The 23,667-nt window shown below is 46.9% G+C and overlaps 1 protein-coding gene across 6 annotated transcripts in view; it reads left to right on the top strand.

Annotated features, from left to right (window-relative positions):
- OPTC (opticin) overlaps positions 1 to 23,667 on the top strand; it is a 297,868-nt gene that overhangs the window by 85,924 nt on the left and 188,277 nt on the right. For 2 of the 6 annotated variants that reach the window (XM_063955279.1, XM_063955274.1), the window contains exon 1: positions 5,489 to 5,996. The exons of 3 other annotated variants lie outside the window; for them this stretch is intronic. The gene's annotated coding sequence lies outside the window, so the exon portion shown is untranslated. Of the gene's footprint in view, positions 1 to 5,488; positions 5,997 to 23,667 lie in introns of those variants that run through there. One more of the 6 variants, XM_063955277.1, reaches the window with a different exon arrangement.

Raw genomic sequence — 23,667 nt, 5'->3', positions numbered from 1 at the left:
TTTTGAGACGGAGACAGCTGTGTCTCTGTCTCAGCAAAAGCCGCGACCGCGTTCGCGATCACCACGGCGGAGCTGCAGCAACAGAGAGCTATGGAGCTCTCTGCTTAAGAGAATGCCCCGGGGCTGGGGGAGCTGCTGACTGTGCATGCTCAGCCACAGCAGCTCCCTCCATCCTCTCAAACTGCCGCCTCTCTGCTCTCAGCGCCTGGTGGATTACAGACATATAACACTGCATATGTAAGTGTGAAGTCTGTATTTATGTGTGTACTGTATCTGTATTTGTATGGATGTATGCATGTGTGAGCTTGTGTATGTACAGTATGTATGTATGTTTCATGAGTGTTTGTGTATGTACTGTATATATATATTTATATATATATATAAATCCGCATATATGTTTGTGTACAGTATATACTCACAGTATGTTTATATATTAGTGATGAGCGGGTTCGGATCCTCGGGATCCGAACCCGCCCGAACTTCACCTTTTTTTTCACGGGTCCGAGCGACTCAGATCCTTCCACCTTGCTCGGTTAACCCGAGTGCGCCCGAACGTCATCATCCCGCTGTCGGATTCTCGCGAGATTCGGATTCTATATAAGGAGCCGCGCGTCACCGCCATTTTCACACATGCATTGAGATTGATAGGGAGAGGACGTGGCTTGCGTCCTCTCCATTATAGTAGAAAAGACTGAGTGACTTATAATTGTGGGGAGGATTGGGGACGGGGAGCAGCTGTTAGGGCAGTGCAGTGCAGGGTTTTGATTATACCACCAGTGAGTTTAATCCGTTGTTTCTCTGCCTGAAAAAAAACGCTCCACCATATCTGTGCTCACTCAGTGTGCTGCACTGCTGCATATATCTGTGCTGAGTGTACTGCTCACACTGCCTAATTGTGGTGACTGGGGAGCAGTTATAGCAGGAGTACAGTGCACAGTTTTGCTGACAGTGACCACCAGTCCAGTATACGTTTGTCTGCCTGAAAAACACTCCTGTGGTGGCTTTATTTTTCTTCATACTAGTTAAGCAGTCTGCTGACAGTGTCCACCAGGTCCGTTATTATTATATAGTATATTATATATATATATATATATATATATATATAGCAGTACGGTAGGCCACGGCTGTACCTACCTCTGTGTCGTCAGTGCACTCGTCGTCCATAAGTAATATAATACTATACTATAGTATCCATCCATCTACATTGTATACCTGTGGTGGGTTTTTTTTTCTTCATACTAGTTTAGCAGTCTGCTGACAGTGTCCACCAGGTCCGTTATTATTATTATACAGTATATTATATATATATATATATATATATATAGCAGTACGGTAGGCCACGGCTGTACCTACCTCTGTGTCGTCAGTGCACTCGTCGTCCATAAGTAATATAATACTATACTATAGTATCCAATCCATCCATCTACATTGTATACCTGTGGTGGGTTTTTTTTTCTTCATACTAGTTTAGCAGTCTGCTGACAGTGTCCACCAGGTCCGTTATTATTATTATACAATATATTATATATATATATATATATATATAGCAGTACGGTAGGCCACGGCTGTACCTACCTCTGTGTCGTCAGTGCACTCGTCGTCCATAAGTAATATAATACTATACTATCCATCCATCTACATTGTATACCTGTGGTGGTTTTTTTTTTCTTTATACTAGTTTAGCAGTCTGCTGACAGTGTCCACCAGGTCCGTTATTATTATTATACAGTATATTATATATATATATATATATATATATATATATATATAGCAGTATGGTAGGCCACGGCTGTACCTACCTCTGTGTCGTCAGTGCACTCGTCGTCCATAAGTAATATAATACTATACTATAGTATCCATCCATCTACATTGTATACCTGTGGTAGCTTTTTTTTTCTTCATACTAGTTTAGCAGTCTGCTGACAGTGTCCACCAGGTCCGTTATTATTATTATACAGTATATTATATATATATATATATATATATATAGCAGTACGGTAGGCCACGGCTGTACCTACCTCTGTGTCGTCAGTGCACTCGTCGTCCATAAGTAATATAATACTATACTATCCTTCCATCTACATTGTATACCTGTGGTGCTTTTTTTTTTCTTCATACTAGTTTAGCAGTCTGCTGACAGTGTCCACCAGGTCCGTTATTATTATTATACAGTATATTATATATATATATATATATATATATATATATATGTATATATAGCAGTACGGTAGGCCACGGCTGTACCTACCTCTGTGTCGTCAGTGCACTCGTCGTCCATAAGTAATATAATACTATACTATCCTTCCATCTACATTGTATACCTGTGGTGGTTTTTTTTTCTTCATACTAGTCTAGCAGTCTGCTGACAGTGTCCACCAGGTCCGTTATTACTATTATTATACAGTATATTATATATATATATATATATATATATATATATATATATATATAGCAGTACGGTAGGCCACGGCTGTACCTACCTCTGTGTCGTCAGTGCACTCGTCGTCCATAAGTAATATAATACTATACTATAGTATCCAATCCATCCATCTACATTGTATACCTGTGGTGGGTTTTTTTTTCTTCATACTAGTTTTGCAGTCTGCTGACAGTGTCCACCAGGTCCGTTATTATTATTATACAGTATAATATATATATATATATATATATATATATAGCAGTACGGTAGGCCACGGCTGTACCTACCTCTGTGTCGTCAGTGCACTCGTCGTCCATAAGTAATATAATACTATACTATAGTATCCAATCCATCCATCTACATTGTATACCTGTGGTGGGTTTTTTTTTCTTCATACTAGTTTAGCAGTCTGCTGACAGTGTCCACCAGGTCCGTTATTATTATTATACAGTATAATATATATATATATATATATATATATATATATAGCAGTACGGTAGGCCACGGCTGTACCTACCTCTGTGTCGTCAGTGCACTCGTCGTCCATAAGTAATATAATACTATACTATAGTATCCAATCCATCCATCTACATTGTATACCTGTGGTGGTTTTTTTTTTCTTCATACTAGTTTAGCAGTCTGCTGACAGTGTCCACCAGGTCCGTTATTATTATTATACAATATATTATATATATATATATATATATATATATATATAGCAGTACGGTAGGCCACGGCTGTACCTACCTCTGTGTCGTCAGTGCACTCGTCGTCCATAAGTAATATAATACTATACTATCCATCCATCTACATTGTATACCTGTGGTGGGTTTTTTTTTCTTTATACTAGTTTAGCAGTCTGCTGACAGTGTCCACCAGGTCCGTTATTATTATTATACAGTATATTATATATATATATATATATATATATATAGCAGTATGGTAGGCCACGGCTGTACCTACCTCTGTGTCGTCAGTGCACTCGTCGTCCATAAGTAATATAATACTATACTATAGTATCCATCCATCTACATTGTATACCTGTGGTAGCTTTTTTTTCCTTCATACTAGTTTAGCAGTCTGCTGACAGTGTCCACCAGGTCCGTTATTATTATTATACAGTATATTATATATATATATATATATATATATAGCAGTACGGTAGGCCACGGCTGTACCTACCTCTGTGTCATCAGTGCACTCGTCGTCCATAAGTAATATAATACTATACTATCCTTCCATCTACATTGTATACCTGTGGTGGTTTTTTTTTTCTTCATACTAGTTTAGCAGTCTGCTGACAGTGTCCACCAGGTCCGTTATTATTATTATACAGTATATTATATATATATATATATATATATATATATATAGCAGTACGGTAGGCCACGGCTGTACCTACCTCTGTGTCGTCAGTGCACTCGTCGTCCATAAGTAATATAATACTATACTATAGTATCCAATCCATCCATCTACATTGTATACCTGTGGTGGGTTTTTTTTTCTTCATACTAGTTTAGCAGTCTGCTGACAGTGTCCACCAGGTCCGTTATTATTATTATACAGTATATTATATATATATATATATATATATATATATATATAGCAGTACGGTAGGCCACGGCTGTACCTACCTCTGTGTCGTCAGTGCACTCGTCGTCCATAAGTAATATAATACTATACTATAGTATCCATCTACATTGTATACCTGTGGTGGCTTTTTTTTCTTCATACTAGTTTAGCAGTCTGCTGACAGTGTCCACCAGGTCCGTTATTATTATTATACAGTATATTATATATATATATATATATATAGCAGTACGGTAGGCCACGGCTGTACCTACCTCTGTGTCGTCAGTGCACTCGTCGTCCATAAGTAATATAATACTATACTATCCTTCCATCTACATTGTATACCTGTGGTGGGTATTTTTTTCTTCATACTAGTCTAGCAGTCTGCTGACAGTGTCCACCAGGTCCGTTATTATTATTATACAGTATATTATATATATATATATATATATATATATATAGCAGTACGGTAGGCCACGGCTGTACCTACCTCTGTGTCGTCAGTGCACTCGTCGTCCATAAGTAATATAATACTATACTATCCATCCATCTACATTGTATACCTGTGGTGGTTTTTTTTTTCTTCATACTAGTTTAGCAGTCTGCTGACAGTGTCCACCAGGTCCGTTATTATTATTATACAGTATATTATATATATATATATATATATATATATATATAGCAGTACGGTAGGCCACGGCTGTACCTACCTCTGTGTCGTCAGTGCACTCGTCGTCCATAAGTAATATAATACTATACTATAGTATCCAATCCATCCATCTACATTGTATACCTGTGGTGGGTTTTTTTTTTCTTCATACTAGTTTAGCAGTCTGCTGACAGTGTCCACCAAGTCCGTTATTATTATTATACAGTATATTATATATATATATATATATATATATAGCAGTACGGTAGGCCACGACTGTACCTACCTCTGTGTCGTCAGTGCACTCGTCGTCCATAAGTAATATAATACTATACTATAGTATCCATCTACATTGTATACCTGTGGTGGCTTTTTTTTTCTTCATACTAGTTTAGCAGTCTGCTGACAGTGTCCACCAGGTCCGTTATTATTATTATACAGTATATTATATATATATATATATATATATATATATATATATATCAGGGACGTGCAGTCAGGGGAGGCAGGGGAGGCAGAGCCTCACCTGTCATGCTCCCTGTCATTCTCCAGAGTTTTGACTATATAATGATTAGAATAATACAAAGAAGATATTTATAACAAATAATCATCTTCTTTGTATTAAAGTGATCATTTGTATAGTTAAAACTTTGCAGGTTTTAGGATCACTGTGGATTTGAAGGGAGAAATGAGACGTGAGGCAGCAACAGCTCTGCCTCACGTCTCATAGTTTGGAACTGCAGCAGCGCTGCCTGTGGAGGGAGGAGAGGATACACAGCGGCCAATCACAGCAGTTAAAACAGATCCAAGTGAGGCATGCCTCACACTGGCTGAAGCTGTGATTGGGGACCTCGGATGGGTCATGTGACCATCCAGGAAGAGACCGAGCACCCGCGTTAGGAAACATTGACGCTGGCTGGCCATTGTCTGCATCCAGGACCCGCTGGTATAGTGACTTTACACCCTCCTGTCCCCATCCCAGACCTGTTGGTAAAGTGACCGCATCCCCCCCTCGACGCGCTGTTAAAGTGACAACACGCATCCCCCCCGGACGCGCTGTTAAAGTGACCGCACGTCCGTCCCCGCTGTTATAATGGGCGCCCCCCCACACACACACAGGAGCTGACGCCGTCTCTCACTGCAACACTGGGACCTGCATCCCGGGCAGAGATTGCAGCACAGACCACAGGAAGCCTGGCCGTATACCAGGGGAGAGGGCACAGACCTGAGTCCCCTGTCCGCCGCCGCCAGCCGCCAAGCTAAGGCTTTCCGTGGCCGGATCAAAACTCCAGCTGGGGAAGAACAGGAGAGTACCCCAGCCTGACAGCAAAAGTTTGGTGGAAAGGAGACCAGCAGGTACTGGGTGATACAAGGCTATGCATGTGTGTGTACCGCTCTGTGTATACAGTATGCCCATACTGAGTACATTGCCTTTTATTTCTTTGATATAAATATATGATCTGGGGGTGGGGTTTACCCTTAGGTTTACCCTGCAGAGAAGGTTAGGGTTAGGCTGTGGGGGAGGAAGGGTTAGGGGGTTTAGTATATACAGTGGTCGAAGTGGGGCAGTATACGGCGGTATGATATACCGCCACTTCTTCCACTGATCCGGATATGCGGAACTGAAAGTGCAGCAGGAGGCGAGGGAAGTGGCCATCCTGCTGCACATGGTGCTCCCCGTCCCTGCGCGGCGGCTGTGTAGAGCGCTGTATTAGCTCACAGCCGCACGCCGCTCACCACTGCCAGCCGCCGGCCACCAGCCGCCCGCCGCCGCCAGCAGCCCACCGCTCACCGCTGCCAGCCACCAGCAACAAATGAGGTAATGTTCCCCTGCTGTCACCTCTTTCCCTGTTGTTACCGTCCCTGTCCCTACTGTCACTCTCTCTCTCCCTGCTGTTACTGTCGTCACTCTCTCTCCCTGTCGTCACCGTCGTCACTCTCCCTGTCGTCGCTCTCTCTCCCTGTCATCACTGTCGTCACTCTCTCTCCCTGTCGTCACTCTCATCACTCTCTCTCTCCCTGTCGTCACTCTCTCTCCCTGTCGTCACTGTCATCACTCTCTCTCCCTGTCGTCACTCTCTCTCCCTGTCATCACTCTCTCTCCCTGTTGTCACTGTCGTCACTCTCTCTCTCCCTGTCGTCACTCTCTCTCCCTGTTATCACTCTGGCTGTCCCTGCTGTCACAATTTCAGCTCATTCAGTGTGCTGCAATGTGAATTTCGGCTCATTCAGTGTGCTGCACTGTTAATTTCGGCTCAATCAGTGTGCTGCAATGTGAATTTCGGCTCATTCAATGTGCTGCAATGTGCTATAATGTGAATTTCGGCTCATTCAGTGCGCTGCAATGTGATTTTCGACTCATTCAGTGTGCTGCAATGTGAATTTCGGCTCATTCAGTGTGCTACAATGTGAATTTCGGCTCATTCAGTGTGCTGCAATGTGAATTTCGGCTCATTCAGTGTGCTGCAATGTGAATTTCGGCTCATTCAGTGTGCTGCAATGTGAATTTCGACTCATTCAGTGTGCTGCAATGTAAATTTCGGCTCATTCAGTGTGCTACAATGTGAATTTTGGCTCATTCAGTGTGCTGCAATGTGAATTTCGGCTCATTCAGTCTGCTGCAATGTGAATTTCGGCTCATTCAGTGTGCTGCAATGTGAATTTCGACTCATTCAGTGTGCTGCAATGTAAATTTCGGCTCATTCCGTGTGCTGCAATGTGAATTTCGACTCATTCAGTGTGCTGCAATGTGAATTTCGGCTCATTCAGTGTGCTACAATGTGAATTTCGGCTCATTCAGTGTGCTATAAGGTGAAAGGGGCACTAGTACTAGATAGTATAAGTGGTTCTACTACACTGGGCACGCCCCTTTTTGGGTGACCACCCCCCATTTGTGTGACCACGCCCCCTTTTCTGGAGCGCGCAAATAATTACGCCCTTGACTTTTGCATACCCCCACTTCAAAATGTCCACTTCAACCACTGAATATATATATATATATATATATATACACACATACAGTATATGTGTATATGTGTGTGTGTGTGTGTGTGTGTGTGTGTGTGTGTGTGTGTGTGTGTGTATATATATAATGTGTGTAAATCCGACTCTAATGATAGCTAGCGCCTCCCCAGTCATTAACCTCACCGCACGTCACTGATATATATATATATATATAGCAGTACGGTAGGCCACGGCTGTACCTACCTCTGTGTCGTCAGTGCACTCGTCGTCCATAAGTAATATAATACTATACTATCCATCCATCTACATTGTATACCTGTGGTGTTTTTTTTTTTTCTTCATACTAGTTTAGCAGTCTGCTGACAGTGTCCACCAGGTCCGTTATTATTATTATTATACAGTATCTCCTATATAATAGCCCAGATCTGTGACTTTGTGACTCATTTGCTAACGCTGGGTGGAGTCACAACACTGGGCGGAGTTAGTCAAATGAGTCACAGATCTGGGCAAATCTATAGGAGACTAGGAGCAGAAGCAGATAGTATGGGCATGGCACAGGCAGGGGTGCATACCTCCCAGCTTTCTTCAGGCAGACAGGGGTGCATACCTCCCAGCTTTCTTCAGGCAGAAGGAGGGCACACACACACACACGCAGCAAAAAGGGGCGTGGTCATCAAAAGGGGGCGTGGCTTCACGGGAGGGCCCCCGTTTTCGTCAGTGAGGGGGCATGCCCAGCGCTCTGTGAGCTGCTGGCATGCCTCCAGGGGCGGATTTTGAGTCCGGGGGGCCCAGGGCACTTGAGACAGGGGAGCCCTATCTCATGGCTGTCTCTGCTGTGGGGCTGGGGGCGTTGCCTAATCGCGGGAAGCGTGGCCACGCCCCCTTATGCAAATTCCGGGATTTTTTTTTTTTTTATATATGGAATTTTGGCCCCTCAGCTAGGGCTAAATCCAGTGGAGGTGGTCGCTTCCCCCTACACACCCGCACAGGCAGAAGAAAGCAGGCAACACAACAGACCTGCCAACACGCAGCAGCGTGTGCTGACTGTAGCACAATGCTGTTGCTGGCAGGACGGGGGAGCTTCTGAGCCGGGACAGAGCTACTCCAGTTGAGGGGCCCTCTAAAACTGTGGGGCCCACGGTACGTACCCCCTGCCCCCCCCCCTTAATCCGGCTCTGCTGCCGGAACCCCGGTACAGTTGGGAGGTATGTTTGAGGGGGTATGCCGTACAGACAGACGGGCACCGGCTCACTGTGTGCTTGACCCCCCCACATCAGCATACTCAGCAGGGTGTCTCTAGTGCGGAGGAGCGTCACTTTCTAGCACACTCCACGCTTCTTAGCTGCAGTTTTGTGGGGCACCTGCTGCTGTGCAGGTTCCGTACTGCCTCTGTTATCTCCAGCCCCGGCAACCCCACCGCTAGCTGCAGTGCTGCCGCCCGCAGTGAGGTGCGCCCAGCTCCTTCACACACTTTAGCCAGCGGGTAGCACTGCAGAAGTCCGAGCTGTTTGCAGGCTCCAACCCCCTCCTCCCTCCAGCCGCAGCGTCTCCTGGGAGCTAACCAGTCACTCCCAGTCTCCCCTTACCACAGTGCCCGGCAGCTGCGCGAGGTCTGCGGTGTGTGACTGAGGAGGGGGGGAGGGATGCTGACCGGCAGAGGAAGCAGGACTCCAGCCTGAGAGAGTAAGCCATGCCAAGTCTCCACCAGCAGCAGATCCCAACAGGTTGGAGTGAAACAGCAGCAGCCGTGACTCCGGTAAGACACATCTGTCTGTCACCACTGTTTTGTCCCTAATACCAATCTCTCCCATGCCCTGTGTTCTGTCATGTCCCTGTCACCCCTGGCCTTGCCCTGTCACCCTTATCCTGGCCCTTTCACCCTTATGCTGGCCCTGTTACCCCTATCCTGGCCCTGTCACCCCTGATCTGACCCTGTCACGCCTGTCCTAGCCCTGTTACTGCATACCCTCCAACTACCTTTTTGGCAGGTACAGTACCTGCAGCGCCTCCAGACCCCTCCTCAATGCACCACACCTCCGCACCTTCTCCTCCACCACATGCGGCACTCCACCCCTCCCCCACACGCTGTGCCTCCAGACCCCCTACACCACCCGTGGCTCCCACTCCTCCACCCCTCCACCACCCACAGCACCTCCAGACCCCCTCCACCATCCACCCCCCATATATGTCTCCCCCCACACCTGCCCCCCTCCATCCGCAGCATCTGCAGACACCCTCCTCCATCTGCGGTCCCCCCCCCCACGACCCCTCCCCCACCCATGGCACCCCCGCACCTACCCCTCCACCACCTGCAGCGCCTCCAGACCCCCTTTCCCATCCGCCGCACCACCCGTACCTGCCCCTCCCCTACCCACGGCGCCTCCAGACCATCGCAAGGGGCTGTGCCTTCTTCACCATCGCATGCCCTTTCATTGTGCAATATTTAACCACTGACAAAGGAATGCAGGTAATACTCCATATAATACAAATCTTGAACCCCAGAAAGGCATGCAAGGGTTAAGGGGGTGTAGCCCCTTGCGACGGTGTGAAGAGCGCCCGTAGGGCGCGATGAAGCACCTAGTATTATATATATATATATATATATATAGCAGTACGGTAGGCCACGGCTGTACCTACCTCTGTGTCATCAGTGCACTCGTCGTCCATAAGTAATATAATACTATACTATCCATCCATCTACATTGTATACCTGTGGTGGGTTTTTTTTTCTTCATACTAGTTTAGCAGTCTGCTGACAGTGTCCACCAGGTCCGTTATTATTATTATTATACAGTATATTATATATATATATATATATATATAGCAGTACGGTAGGCCACGGCTGTACCTACCTCTGTGTCGTCAGTGCACTCGTCATCCATAAGTAATATAATACTATACTATCCATCCATCTACATTGTATACCTGTGGTGGCTTTTAGTTGTGCGCATTAAAATATGGAGAACAAAAATGTGGAGGTTAAAAAAATAGGGAAAGATCAAGATCCACTTCCACCTCGTGCTGAAGCTGCTGCCACTAGTCATGGCCGAGACGATGAAATGCCATCAACGTCGTCTGCCAAGGCCGATGCCCAATGTCATAGTACAGAGCATGTAAAATCCAAAACACAAAAGATCAGTAAAATGACCCAAAAATCAAAATTAAAAGCGTCTGAGGAGAAGCGTAAACTTGCCAATATGCCATTTACGACACGGAGTGGCAAGGAACGGCTGAGGCCCTGGCCTATGTTCATGGCTAGTGGTTCAGCTTCACATGAGGATGGAAGCACTCATCCTCTCGCTATAAAAAAGAAAAGACTTAAGCTGGCAAAAGCACAGCAAAGAACTGTGCGTTCTTCGAAATCACAAATCCCCAAGGAGAGTCCAAGCTCTTCCCAACACTGGACGGGAAGAGCTTGCGCCTTCCACCATTTGCACGCCCCCTGCAAGTGCTGGAAGGAGCACCCACAGTCCAGTTCCTGATAGTCAAATTGAAGATGTCAGTGTTGAAGTACACCAGGATAAGGATATGGGTGTTGCTGGAGCTGGGGAGGAAATTGACAAGGAGGATTCTGATGGTGAGGTGGTTTGTTTAAGTCAGGCACCCGGGGAGACACCTGTTGTCCGTGGGACGAATATGGCCATTGACATGCCTGGTCAAAATACAAAAAAAATCAGCTCTTCAGTGTGGAATTATTTCAACAGAAATGCGGACAACTGGTGTCAAGCCGTGTGTTGCCTTTGTCAAGCTGTAATAAGTAGGGGTAAGGACGTTAACCACCTCGGAACATCCTCCCTTATACGTCACCTGCAGCGCATTCAGAATTAGTCAGTGACAAGTTAAAAAACTTTGGGCGACAGCGGAAGCAGTCCACTTACTAGTAAATCCCTTCCTCTTGTAACCATGCTCCCGCAAACCACACCACCAACTCCCTCAGTGTCAATTTCCTCCTTATCCAGGAAAGCCAATAGTCCTGCAGGCCATGTCACTGGCAAGTCTGACGAGTCCTCTCCTGCCTGGAATTCCTCCGATGCATCCTTGAGTGTAACGCCTACTGCTGCTGGCGCTGCTGTTGTTGCTGCTGGGAGTCGATCGTCATCCCAGAGGGGAAGTCGGAAGACCACTTGTACTACTTCCAGTAAGCAATTGACTGTCCAACAGTCCTTTGCGAGGAAGATGAAATATCACAGCAGTCATCCTGTTGCAAAGCGGATAACTCAGGCCTTGACAACTATGTTGGTGTTAGACGTGCGTCCAGTATCCGCCGTTAGTTCACGGGGAACTAGAGAATTGCTTAAGGTAGTGTGCCCCCGTTACCAAATACCATCTAGGTTCCACTTCTCTAGGCAGGCGATACCGAGAATGTACACGGACGTCAGAAAAAGAGTCACCAGTGTCCTAAAAAATGCAGTTGTACCCAATGTCCACTTAACCACGGACATGTGGACAAGTGGAGCAGGGCAGACTCAGGACTATATGACTGTGACAGCCCACTGGGTAGATGTATTGCCTCCCGCTGCAAGAACAGCAGCGGCGGCACCAGTAGCAGCATCTCGCAAACGCCAACTCGTTCCTAGGCAGGCTACGCTTTGTATCACCGCTTTCCAGAATACACACACAGCTGAAAACCTCTTACGGCAACTGAGGAAGATCATCGCAGAATGGCTTACCCCAATTGGACTCTCCTGGGGATTTGTGGCATCGGACAACGCCAGCAATATTGTGCGTGCATTACATCTGGGCAAATTCCAGCACGTCCCATGTTTTGCACATACCTTGAATTTGGTGGTGCAGAATTATTTAAAAAACGACAGGGGCGTGCAAGAGATGCTGTCGGTGGCCAGAAGAATTGCGGGCCACTTTCGGCGTACAGGCACCGCGTACAGAAGACTGGAGCACCACCAAAAACACCTGAACCTGCCCTGCCATCATCTGAAGCAAGAGGTGGTAACGAGGTGGAATTCAACCCTCTATATGCTTCAGAGGATGGAGGAGCAGCAAAAGGCCAATCAAGCCTATACATCTGCCCACGATATAGGCAAAGGAGGTGGAATGCACCTGTCTCAAGCGCAGTGGAGAATGATTTCAACGTTGTGCAAGGTTCTGCAACCTTTTGAACTTGCCACACGTGAAGTCAGTTCAGACACTGCCAGCCTGAGTCAGGTCATTCCCCTGTTCAGGCTTTTACAGAAGAAGCTGGAGGCATTGAAGGAGGAGCTAAAACAGAGCGATTCCGCTAGGCATGTGGGACTTGTGGATGGAGCCCTTCATTCGCTTAACCAGGATTCACGGGTGGTCAATCTGTTGAAATCAGAGCACTACATTTTGGCCACTGTGCTCGATCCTAGATTTAAAACCTACGTTGGATCTCTCTTTCCGGCAGACACAAGTCTGCAGAGGTTCAAAGACCTGCTGGTGAGAAAATTGTCAAGTCAAGCGGAACGCGACCCGTCAACATCTCCTCCTTCACATTCTCCCGCAACTGGGGGTGCGAGGAAAAGGCTAAGAATTCAGAGCCCACCCGCTGGCGGTGATGCAGGGCAGTCTGGAGCGACTGCTGATGCTGACATCTGGTCCGGACTGAAGGACCTGCTAACGATTACTGACATGTCGTCTACTGTCACTGCATATGATTCTCTCACCATTGAAAGAATGGTGGAGGATTATATGAGTGACCGCATCCAAGTAGGCACGTCAGACAGTCCGTACATATACTGGCAGGAAAAAGAGGCAATTTGGAGGCCCTTGCACAAACTGGCTTTATTCTACCTAAGTTGCCCTCCCACCAGTGTGTACTCCGAAAGAGTGTTTAGTGCCGCCGCTCACCTTGTCAGCAATCGGCGTACGAGGTTACTTCCAGAAAATGTGGAGAAGATGATGTTCATTAAAATGAATTATAATCAATTCCTCCGTGGAGACATTCACCAGCAGCAATTGCCTCCAGAAAGTACACGGGGACCTGAGATGGTGGATTCCAGTGGGGACGAATTAATAATCTGTGAGGAGGGGGCTGTACACAGTGAAAGGGGTGATGAATCGGACGATGATGATGAGGTGGACATCTTGCCTCTGTAGAGCCAGTTTGTGCAAGGAGAGATTGATTGCTTCTTTTTTGGTGGGGGCCCAAACCAACCAGTCATTTCAGTCACAGTCGTGTGGCAGACCCTGTCGCTGAAATGATGGGTTTGTTAAAGTGTGCATGTCCTGTTTATACAACATAAGGGTGGGTGGGAGGGCCCAAGGACAATTCCATCTTGCACCTCTTTTTTTTTCATTTTTCTTTGCGTCATGTGCTGTTTGGGGAGTATTTTTTTGAAGGGTCATGTGCTGTTTGTGGAGTATTTTTTTGAAGGGCCATCCTGCGTGACACTGCAGTGCCACTCCTAGATGGGCCAGGTGTTTGTGTCGGCCACTAGGGTCGCTTAGCTTAGTCACACAGCTACCTCATTGCGCCTCTTATTTTCTTTGCGTCATGTGCTGTTTGGGGAGTATTTTTTTGAAGGGCCATCCTGCGTGACACTGCAGTGCCACTCCTAGATGGGCCAGGTGTTTGTGTCGGCCACTAGGGTCGCTTAGCTTAGTCACACAGCTACCTCATTGCGCCTCTTTTTTTCTTTGCGTCATGTGCTGTTTGGGGAGTATTTTTTTGAAGGGCCATCCTGCTTGACACTGCAGTGCCACTCCTAGATGGGCCTGGTGTTTGTGTCGGCCACTAGGGTCGCTTAGCTTAGTCACACAGCTACTTCATTGCGCCTCTTTTTTTCTTTGCGTCATGTGCTGTTTGGGGAGTATTTTTTTGAAGGGCCATCCTGCGTGACACTGCAGTGCCACTCCTAGATGGGCCAGGTGTTTGTGTCGGCCACTAGGGTCGCTTAGCTTAGTCACACAGCTACCTCATTGCGCCTCTTTTTTTCTTTGCGTCATGTGCTGTTTGGGGAGTATTTTTTTGAAGGGCCATCCTGTCTGACACTGCAGTGCCACTCCTAGATGGGCCAAGTGTTTGTGTCGGCCACTTGGGTCGCTGAGCTTAGTCACACAGCTACCTCATTGCGCCTCTTTTTTTCTTTGCGTCATGTGCTGTTTGGGGAGTATTTTTTTGAAGGGCCATCCTGTCTGACACTGCAGTGCCACTCCTAGATGGGCCAGGTGTTTGTGTCGGCCACTTGGGTCGCTGAGCTTAGTCACACAGCTACCTCATTGCGCCTCTTTTTTCTTTGCGTCATGTGCTGTTTGGGGAGTACTTTTTTGAAGGGCCATCCTGCCTGACACTGCAGTGCCACTCCTAGATGGGCCAGGTGTTTGTGTCGGCCACTTGTGTCGCTTAGCTTAGCCATCCAGCGACCTTGGTGCAAATTTTAGGACTAAAAATAATATTGTGAGGTGTTCAGAATAGACTGGAAATGAGTGGAAATTATGGTTATTGAGGTTAATAATACTATGGGATCAAAATGACCCCCAAAATTCTATGATTTAAGCTGTTTTTTTAGGGTTTTTTGAAAAAAACACCCAAATCCAAAACACACCCGAATCCGACAAAAAAAATTCGGTGAGGTTTTGCCAAAACGTGTTCGAACCCAAAACACGGCCGCGGAACCGAACACAAAACCAAAACACAAAACCCGAAAAATTTCCGGTGCACATCACTATTATATATATATATATATATATATATATATATATATATATATACAGTTGTGCTCATAAGTTTACATACCCTAGCAGAATTTGTGATTTTCTGGCCATTTGTCAGAGAATATGAATAATAACTCACAAACTTTTCTTTCACTCATGGTTAGTGGTTGGGTGAAGCCATTTATTGTCAAACAACTGTGTTTACTCTTTTTAAATCATAATGACAACAGAAACTACCCAAATGACCCTGATCAAAAGTTTACATATCCTGGAGATTTTGGCCTGATAATATGCACACAAGTTGACACAAACGGGTTTGAACGGCTACTAAAGGTAACCATCGTCACCTGTGATCTGTTTGCTTGTAATCAGTGTGTGTGTATAAAAGGTCAGTGAGTTTCTGGACTCCTGAAAGACCCTTGCATCTTTCATCCAGTGCTGCACTGACGTGTCTGGATTCTGAGTCATGGGGAAAGCAAAAGAATTGTCAAAGGATCTGCGGGAAAAGGTAATTGAACTGTATAAAACAGGAAAGGGATATAAAAAGATATCCAAGCAATTGAGAATGCCAATCAGCAGTGTTCAAACTCTAATTAAAAAGTGGAAAATGAGGGATTCTGTGGAAACCAAATCACAGTCAGGTAGACCAACAAAAAGTTCAGCCACAACTGCCAGGAAAATTGTTCGGGATGCAAAGAAAAATCCACAAATAACTTCAGCTAAAATACAGGACACTCTGAAAAAAAAGTGGTGTGGTTGTTTCAAGATGCACAATAAGGAGGCATTTGAAGAAAAATGGGCTGCATGTTCGAGTCGCCAGAAGAAAGCCATTACTACGCAAATGCCACAAAGCATCCCGCTTACAATACTCCAAACAGCACAGAGACAAGCCTCAAAACTTCTGGAACAAAGTAATTTGGAGTGATGAGACCAAAATTTAACATTTTGGCCACAACCATAAACGTTACATTTGGAGAGGAGTCAACAAGGCCTATGATGAAAGGTACACCATTCCTACTGTGAGACACAGGTGGATCGCTGATGTTTTGGGGATGTGTGAGCTACAAAGGCACTGGAAACTTGGTCAACATTGATGGCAAGATGAATGCAGCATGTTATCAGAAAATACTGGAGGAAAATTTGCACTCATCAGCCCGGAAGCTGCGCATGGGACGTACTTGGACGTTCCAACATGACAATGATCCAAAACACAAGGCCAAGTCGACCTGTCATTGGCTACAGCAGAATAAAGTGAAGGTTCTGGAGTGGCCATCAATATCATTGAGCCACTCTGGGGAGATCTCAGACATGCAGTTCATGCAAGACAGCCCAAGAATTTACAGGAACTGGTGGCTTTTTGCCAAGAAGAATGGGCAGCTTTACCATCTGAGAAAATAAAGAGCCTCATCCACAACTACCACAAAAGACTTCAAGCTGTCATTGATGTTAAAGGGGGCAATACACGGTATTAAGAACTGGAGTATGTAAACTTTTGATCAGGGTCATTTGGGTAGTTTCTGTTGTCATTATGATTTAAAATAAGATTTTAAACCTACCGGTAAATATTTTTCTCCTAGTCCGTAGAGGATGCTGGGGACTCCGTAAGGACCATGGGTATAGACGGGCTCTGCAGGAGACATGGGCACTATAAAGATCTTTAGATGGGTGTGCACTGGCTCCTCCCTCTATGCCCCTCCTCCAGACCTCAGTTAGAGAAACTGTGCCCAGAGGAGACGGACAGTACGAGGAAAGGATTTTTGTTAATCTAAGGGCAAAACTCATACCAGCCCACACCAACCACACCGTATAACATGGAATATACTCAACCAGTTAACAGTATGAACAAAACAGCATCAGCCAACGACTGATCTTAACTGTAACATAACCCTTATGTAAGCAATAACTATATATAAGCCTTGCAGAAACATGTCCGCACTGGGACGGGCGCCCAGCATCCTCTATGGACTAGGAGAAAAAGATTTACCGGTAGGTTTAAAATCTTATTTTCTCTTACGTCCTAGAGGATGCTGGGGACTCCGTAAGGACCATGAGGATTATACCAAAGCTCCAGAACGGGCGGGAGAGTGCGGATGACTCTGCAGCACCGATTGAGCAAACATGAGGTCCTCCTCAGCCAAGGTATCAAACTTGTAGAATTTAGCAAAAGTGTTTGAACCCGACCAAGTCGCCGCTCGGCACAGCTGTAATGCCGAGACGCCTCGGACAGCCGCCCAAGAAGAGCCCACCATCCTAGTGGAATGGGCCTTTACCAAATTTGGTAACGGCAATCCAGCCGTAGAATGAGCCTGCTGAATCGTGTTACAGATCCAGCGAGCAATAGTCTGCTTAGAAGCAGGAGCGCCAACCTTGTTGGCTGCATACAGGACAAACAGTGCCTCTGTTTTCCTAACCCGAGCCGTCCTGGCTACATATATTTTTAAGACCCTGACTACATCAAGGGACTTGGAATCCTCCAAGTCCTTCGTAGCCACAGGTACCACAATAGGTTGGTTCATATGAAACGATGAAACCACCTTAGGCAAAAATTGAGGACGGGTCCTTAATTCTGCTCTATCCACATGGAAAATCAGATAGGGGCTTTTGTGAGACAAAGCCGCCAATTCAGACACCCGCCTTGCAGATGCCAAGGCCAACAACATGACCACCTTCCAAGTGAGAAATTTCAATTCAACCGTTTGAAGAGGTTCAAACCAGTGAGATTTTAGGAACTGTAACACCACGTTAAGGTCCCATGGTGCCACTGGAGGCACAAAAGGAGGCTGTATGTGCAGCACTCCCTTTACAAAAGTCTGGACTTCTGGGAGAGAAGCCAATTCCTTCTGAAAGAAAATTGATAGGGCCAAAATCTGTACCTTAATGGAGCCTAATTTTAGGCCCATATCCACTCCTGTCTGTAGAAAGTGGAGAAAACGGCCCAGATGGAAAACTCCCGTAGGAGCATTCTTGGATTCACACCAAGATACATGCTTTCTCCAGATACGGTGATAATGTTTCGCCGTCACCTCCTTTCTAGCCTTCATCAGAGTAGGGATGACTTCTTCCGGAATGCCTTTCCCAGCTAGGATTCGGTGTTCAACCGTCATGCCGTCAAACGTAACCGCGGTAAGTCTTGGAACACGCAGGGCCCCTGTTGCAACAGGTCCTCTCTGAGAGGAAGAGGCCACGGATCTTCTGTGAGCATTTCCTGAAGATCGGAATACCAGGCCCTTCGAGGCCAATCTGGAACAATGAGTATTGTCTGCACTCTTTTATCGTCTTATGATTCTCAATATCTTTGAGATGAGTGGAAGAGGAGGGAACACATAGACCGACTGAAACACCCACGGTGTCACCAGGACGTCCACTGCTACTGCCTGAGGGTCCCTTGACCTGGCACAATACCTCCGAAGCTTCTTGTTGAGGCGTGACGCCATCATGTCTATTTGAGGAAGTCCCCAATGACTTGTTATCTCTGCAAAAACTTCTTGATGAAGTCCCCACTCTCCTGGATGGAGATCATGGGGGTATATTTACAAAGATTCGTGTTTTTGCCGTTTTTAAGGGTGTTTGAACTCGAATGGTATCGGGTGCATTTTACTGCAACTTTTTGAATTCTGATACGATCATTCACTAAGCTGCCGATTTTTCCAAATTCGTATTTTCCGATGTCGATGTGATTCGTAATGTCAGGCAGTGTTTTACGGGAGTGATGAGTAAAACACTGCCTGACAAAACACAAGGAATCTCAGCCGGATCTGTGAGATCCGTGCAGGGCTTCATTGTGTACCTTAAGAAGGTGTTTAAAGTGTTAAAAAATCAGGAAAAAATTGCGTGGGGTCCCCCCTCCTAAGCACAACCAGCCTCGGGCTCTTTGAGCCGGTCCTGGTTCAAAAAAATATGGGGGGGGAAATGACAGGGGTTCCCCCATATTTCATCAACCAGCACCGGGCTCTGCGCCTGGTCCTGGTTCAAAAAATACGGGGGACAAAAAGCGTAGGGGTCCCCCGTATTTCTTAAACCAGCACCGGGCTCCACTAGCCAGGTACATAATGCCACAGCCGGGGGACACTTTTATTGTGGTCCTGACGGCCCTGGCATTACATACCCAACTAGTCACCCCTGGCCGGGGTACCCTGGAGGAGTGGGAACCCCTTAAATCAAGGGGTCCCCCCCTCCAGCCACCCAAGGGCCAGGGGTGAAGCCCGAGGCTGTCCCCCCATCCAAGTGCGGCGGATGGGGTGCTGATAGCCTTGTGTAAAATATGAGAATATTGTTTTTAGTAGCAGTACTACAAGTCCCAGCAAGCCTCCCCCGCAAGCTGGTACTTGGAGAACCACAAGTACCAGCATGCGGTGGAAAACCGGGCCCGCTGGTACCTGTAGTACTACTACTAAAAAAATACCCAACAAAAAACAGGACACACACCGTGATAGTATAAGTTTATTACATACATGCACACCTCCAAACATACATACTTACCTATGTTCACACGAGGCTCGGTCCTCTTCTCCATGTAGAATCCTCGGGGTACCTGTGAAAAAAATTATACTCACATAATCCAGTGTTGCTTGTCTTCTTTGTATAATCCACGTACTTGGCAAAACAAAAAAAAAACGGAAACCCGATCACGCACTGAAAGGGGTCCCATGTTTACACATGGGACCCCTTTCCCCGACTACCAGGACCCCCCCTGACTCCTGTCAAAGAGAGTCCCTTCAGCCAATCAGGGAGCGCCACGTCGTGGCACTCTCCTGATTGGCTGTGTGCTCCTGTAGTGTCTGAGGCAGCACACGGCAGAGATACAATGTAGAGCCTATGCGCTCCATTGTATCCAATGGTGGGAACTTTGCGGTCAGCGGTGAGGTTACTTTCGGTCAACCGCTGACCGCAAAGTTCCCACCATTGGATACAATGGAGCGCATAGGCGCTACATTTTATCTCTGCCGTGTGCTGCCTCACAGACACTACAGGAGCACACAGCCAATCAGGAGAGTGCCACGACGTGGCGCTCCCTGATTGGCTGAAGGGACCCTCTTTGACAGGAGTCAGGGGGGGTCCTGGCAGTCGGGGAAAGGGGTCCCATGTGTAAACATGGGACCCCTTTCAGTGCGTGGTCGGGTTTCCGTTTTTTTGTTTTGCCAAGTACGTGGATTATACAAAGAAGACAAGGAACACTGGATTATGTGAGTATAATTTTTTTCACAGGTACCCCGAGGATTCTACATGGAGAAGAGGACCGAGCCTCGTGTGAACATAGGTAAGTATGTATGTTTGGAGGTGTGCATGTATGTAATAAACTTATACTGTCACGGTGTGTGTGTCCTGTTTTTTGTTGGGTATTTTTTTAGTAGTAGTACTACAGGTACCAGCGGGCCCGGTTTTCCACCGCATGCTGGTACTTGTGGTTCTCCAAGTACCAGCTTGCGGGGGAGGCTTGCTGGGACCTGTAGTACTGCTACTAAAAACAATATTCTAATTTTTTACACAAGGCTATCAGCACCCCATCCTCCGCCCTTGGATGGGGGGGGGGGGGACAGCCTCGGGCTTCACCCCTGGCCCTTGGGTGGCTGGAGGGGGGGACCCCTTGATTTAAGGGGTTCCCACTCCTCCAGGGTACCCCGGCCAGGGGTGACTAGTTGGGTATGTAATGCCAGGGCCGTCGGGACCACAATAAAAGTGTCCCCCGGCTGTGGCATTATGTACCTGGCTAGTGGAGCCCGGTGCTGGTTTAAGAAATACGGGGGACCCCTACACTTTTTGTCCCCCGTATTTTTTGAACCAGGACCAGGCGCAGAGCCCGGTGCTGGTTGCTGAAATATGGGGGAACCCCTGTCATTTTTTCCCCATATTTTTTCAACCAAGACCGGCTCAAAGAGCCCGAGGCTAATTATGCTTAGGAGGGGGGACCCCACGCATTTTTTTTTTCCTGTTTTTACACTAAACACACCCTTTCCCATAGATAACCATGCACAGATCTCACTGATCCGTGCATGGTTATCCAAACTCGACTGGAAAAAGCAGGTCTATTTTTCTCTATCGTCCTAAGTGGATGCTGGGGTTCCTGAAAGGACCATGGGGAATAGCGGCTCCGCAGGAGACAGGGCACAAAAAAGTAAAGCTTTACTAGGTCAGGTGGTGTGCACTGGCTCCTCCCCCTATGACCCTCCTCCAGACTCCAGTTAGATTTTGTGCCCGAACGAGAAGGGTGCAATCTAGGTGGCTCTCCTAAAGAGCTGCTTAGAGAAAGTTTAGTTTAGGTTTTTTTCTTTACAGTGAGTCCTGCTGGCAACAGGATCACTGCAACGTGGGACTTAGGGGGAAAGTAGTAAACTCACCTGCATGCAGAGTGGATTTGCTGCTTGGCTACTGGACACCATTAGCTCCAGAGGGATCGAACACAGGCCCAGCCGTGGAGTCCGGTCCCGGAGCCGCGCCGCCGACCCCCTTGCAGATGCTGAAGCGTGAAGAGGTCCGGAAACCGGCGGCTGAAGACTCCTCAGTCTTCATAAGGTAGCGCACAGCACTGCAGCTGTGCGCCATTTTCCTCTCAGCACACTTCACTGGGCAGTCACTGAGGGTGCAGAGCGCTGGGGGGGGGCGCTCTGAGAGGCAAATATAAACCTTATACAAGGCTAAAAATACCTCACATATAGCCCATAGGGGCTATATGGAGATATTTAACCCCTGCCTGACTGGAAAAATAGCGGGAGAAGAACCCGCCGAAAAAGGGGCGGGGCCTATCTCCTCAGCACACGGCGCCATTTTCTGTCACAGCTCCGCTGGTCAGAACGGCTCCCAGGTCTCTCCCCTGCACTGCACTACAGAAACAGGGTAAAACAGAGAGGGGGGGCACATTAATGGCTATATATATATATATATTAAAGCAGCTATAAGGGAGCACTTAATATAAGGATATCCCTTGTATATATAGCGCTTTGTGGTGTGTGCTGGCAGACTCTCCCTCTGTCTCCCCAAAAGGGCTAGTGGGTCCTGTCTTCATTAGAGCATTCCCTGTGAGTTTGCGGTGTGTGTCGGTACGTGGTGTCGACATGTATGAGGACGATATTGGTGTGGAGGCGGAGCAATTGCCAAATATGCAGATGTCACCCCCCAGGGGGTCGACACCAGAATGGATGCCTTTATTTGTGGAATTACGTGATGGTTTATCTTCCCTTAAACAGTCAGTTGAGGACATGAGGCGGCCGGACAATCAATTAATGCCTGTCCAGGCGCCTCAAACACCGTCAGGGGCTGTAAAACGCCCTTTGCCTCAGTCGGTCGACACAGACCCAGACACGGGCACTGATTCCAGTGACGACGGTAGAAATTCAAACGTATTTTCCAGTAGGGCCACACGTTATATGATTTTGGCAATGAAGGAGACGTTACATTTAGCTGATACTACAGATACCGTAAAACAGGGTATTATGTATGGTGTGAAAAAACTACAAACAGTTTTTCCTGAATCAGAAGAATTAAATGACGTGTGTGATGAAGCGTGGGTTGCTCCTGATAAAAAGTTGATAATTTCAAAAAAGTTATTGGCATTATACCCTTTCCCGCCAGAGGTTAGGGCGCGCTGGGAAACACCCCCTAAGGTGGACAAGGCGCTCACACGCTTATCCAAACAAGTGGCGTTACCCTCTCCTGAGACGGCCGCACTTAAGGATCCATCAGATAGAAAGATGGAAGTTATTCAAAAGAATATATACACACATGCAGGTGTTATACTACGACCAGCTATAGCAACTGCCTGGATGTGCAGTGCTGGAGTAGTTTGGTCAGAATCCCTGATTGAAAATATTGATACCCTAGATAGGGACAATGTTTTACTGTCGTTAGAACAAATAAAGGATGCATTTATCTATATGCGTGATGCACAGAGGGATATTTGCACACTGGCATCTCGGGTGAGTGCTATGTCCATTTCAGCCAGAAGAGCCTTATGGACACGACAGTGGACAGGCGATGCGGATTCAAAACATCACATGGAGGTTTTGCCGTATAAAGGGGAGGAGTTATTTGGAGTTGGTCTATCAGACTTGGTGGCCACGGCTACTGCCGGGAAATCCACTTTTTTACCTCAAGTCACTCCCCAACAGAGAAAGGCACCGACCTTTCAACCGCAGCCTTTTCGCTCCTACAAAAATAAGAGAGCAAAGGGCTTGTCGTACCTGCCACGAGGCAGAGGAAGAGGGAGGAGACACCAACAGGCAGCTCCTTCCCAGGAACAGAAGCCCTCCCCGGCTCCTGCAAAAACCTCAGCATGACGCTGGGGCCTCTCAAGCGGACTCGGGGACAGTGGGGGGCCGTCTCAAAAATTACAGCGCGCAGTGGGCTCACTCGCAGGTAGACCCCTGGATCCTGCAGATAATATCTCAGGGGTACAGGTTGGAATTAGAGACGGATCCTCCTCATCGTTTCCTGAAGT

This window comes from Pseudophryne corroboree, chromosome 2, assembly GCF_028390025.1.
Source record: "Pseudophryne corroboree isolate aPseCor3 chromosome 2, aPseCor3.hap2, whole genome shotgun sequence".
In the NCBI taxonomy this organism is placed as follows: domain Eukaryota; kingdom Metazoa; phylum Chordata; class Amphibia; order Anura; family Myobatrachidae; genus Pseudophryne; species Pseudophryne corroboree.
This window is presented reverse-complemented; position numbering and strand designations above follow the sequence as displayed.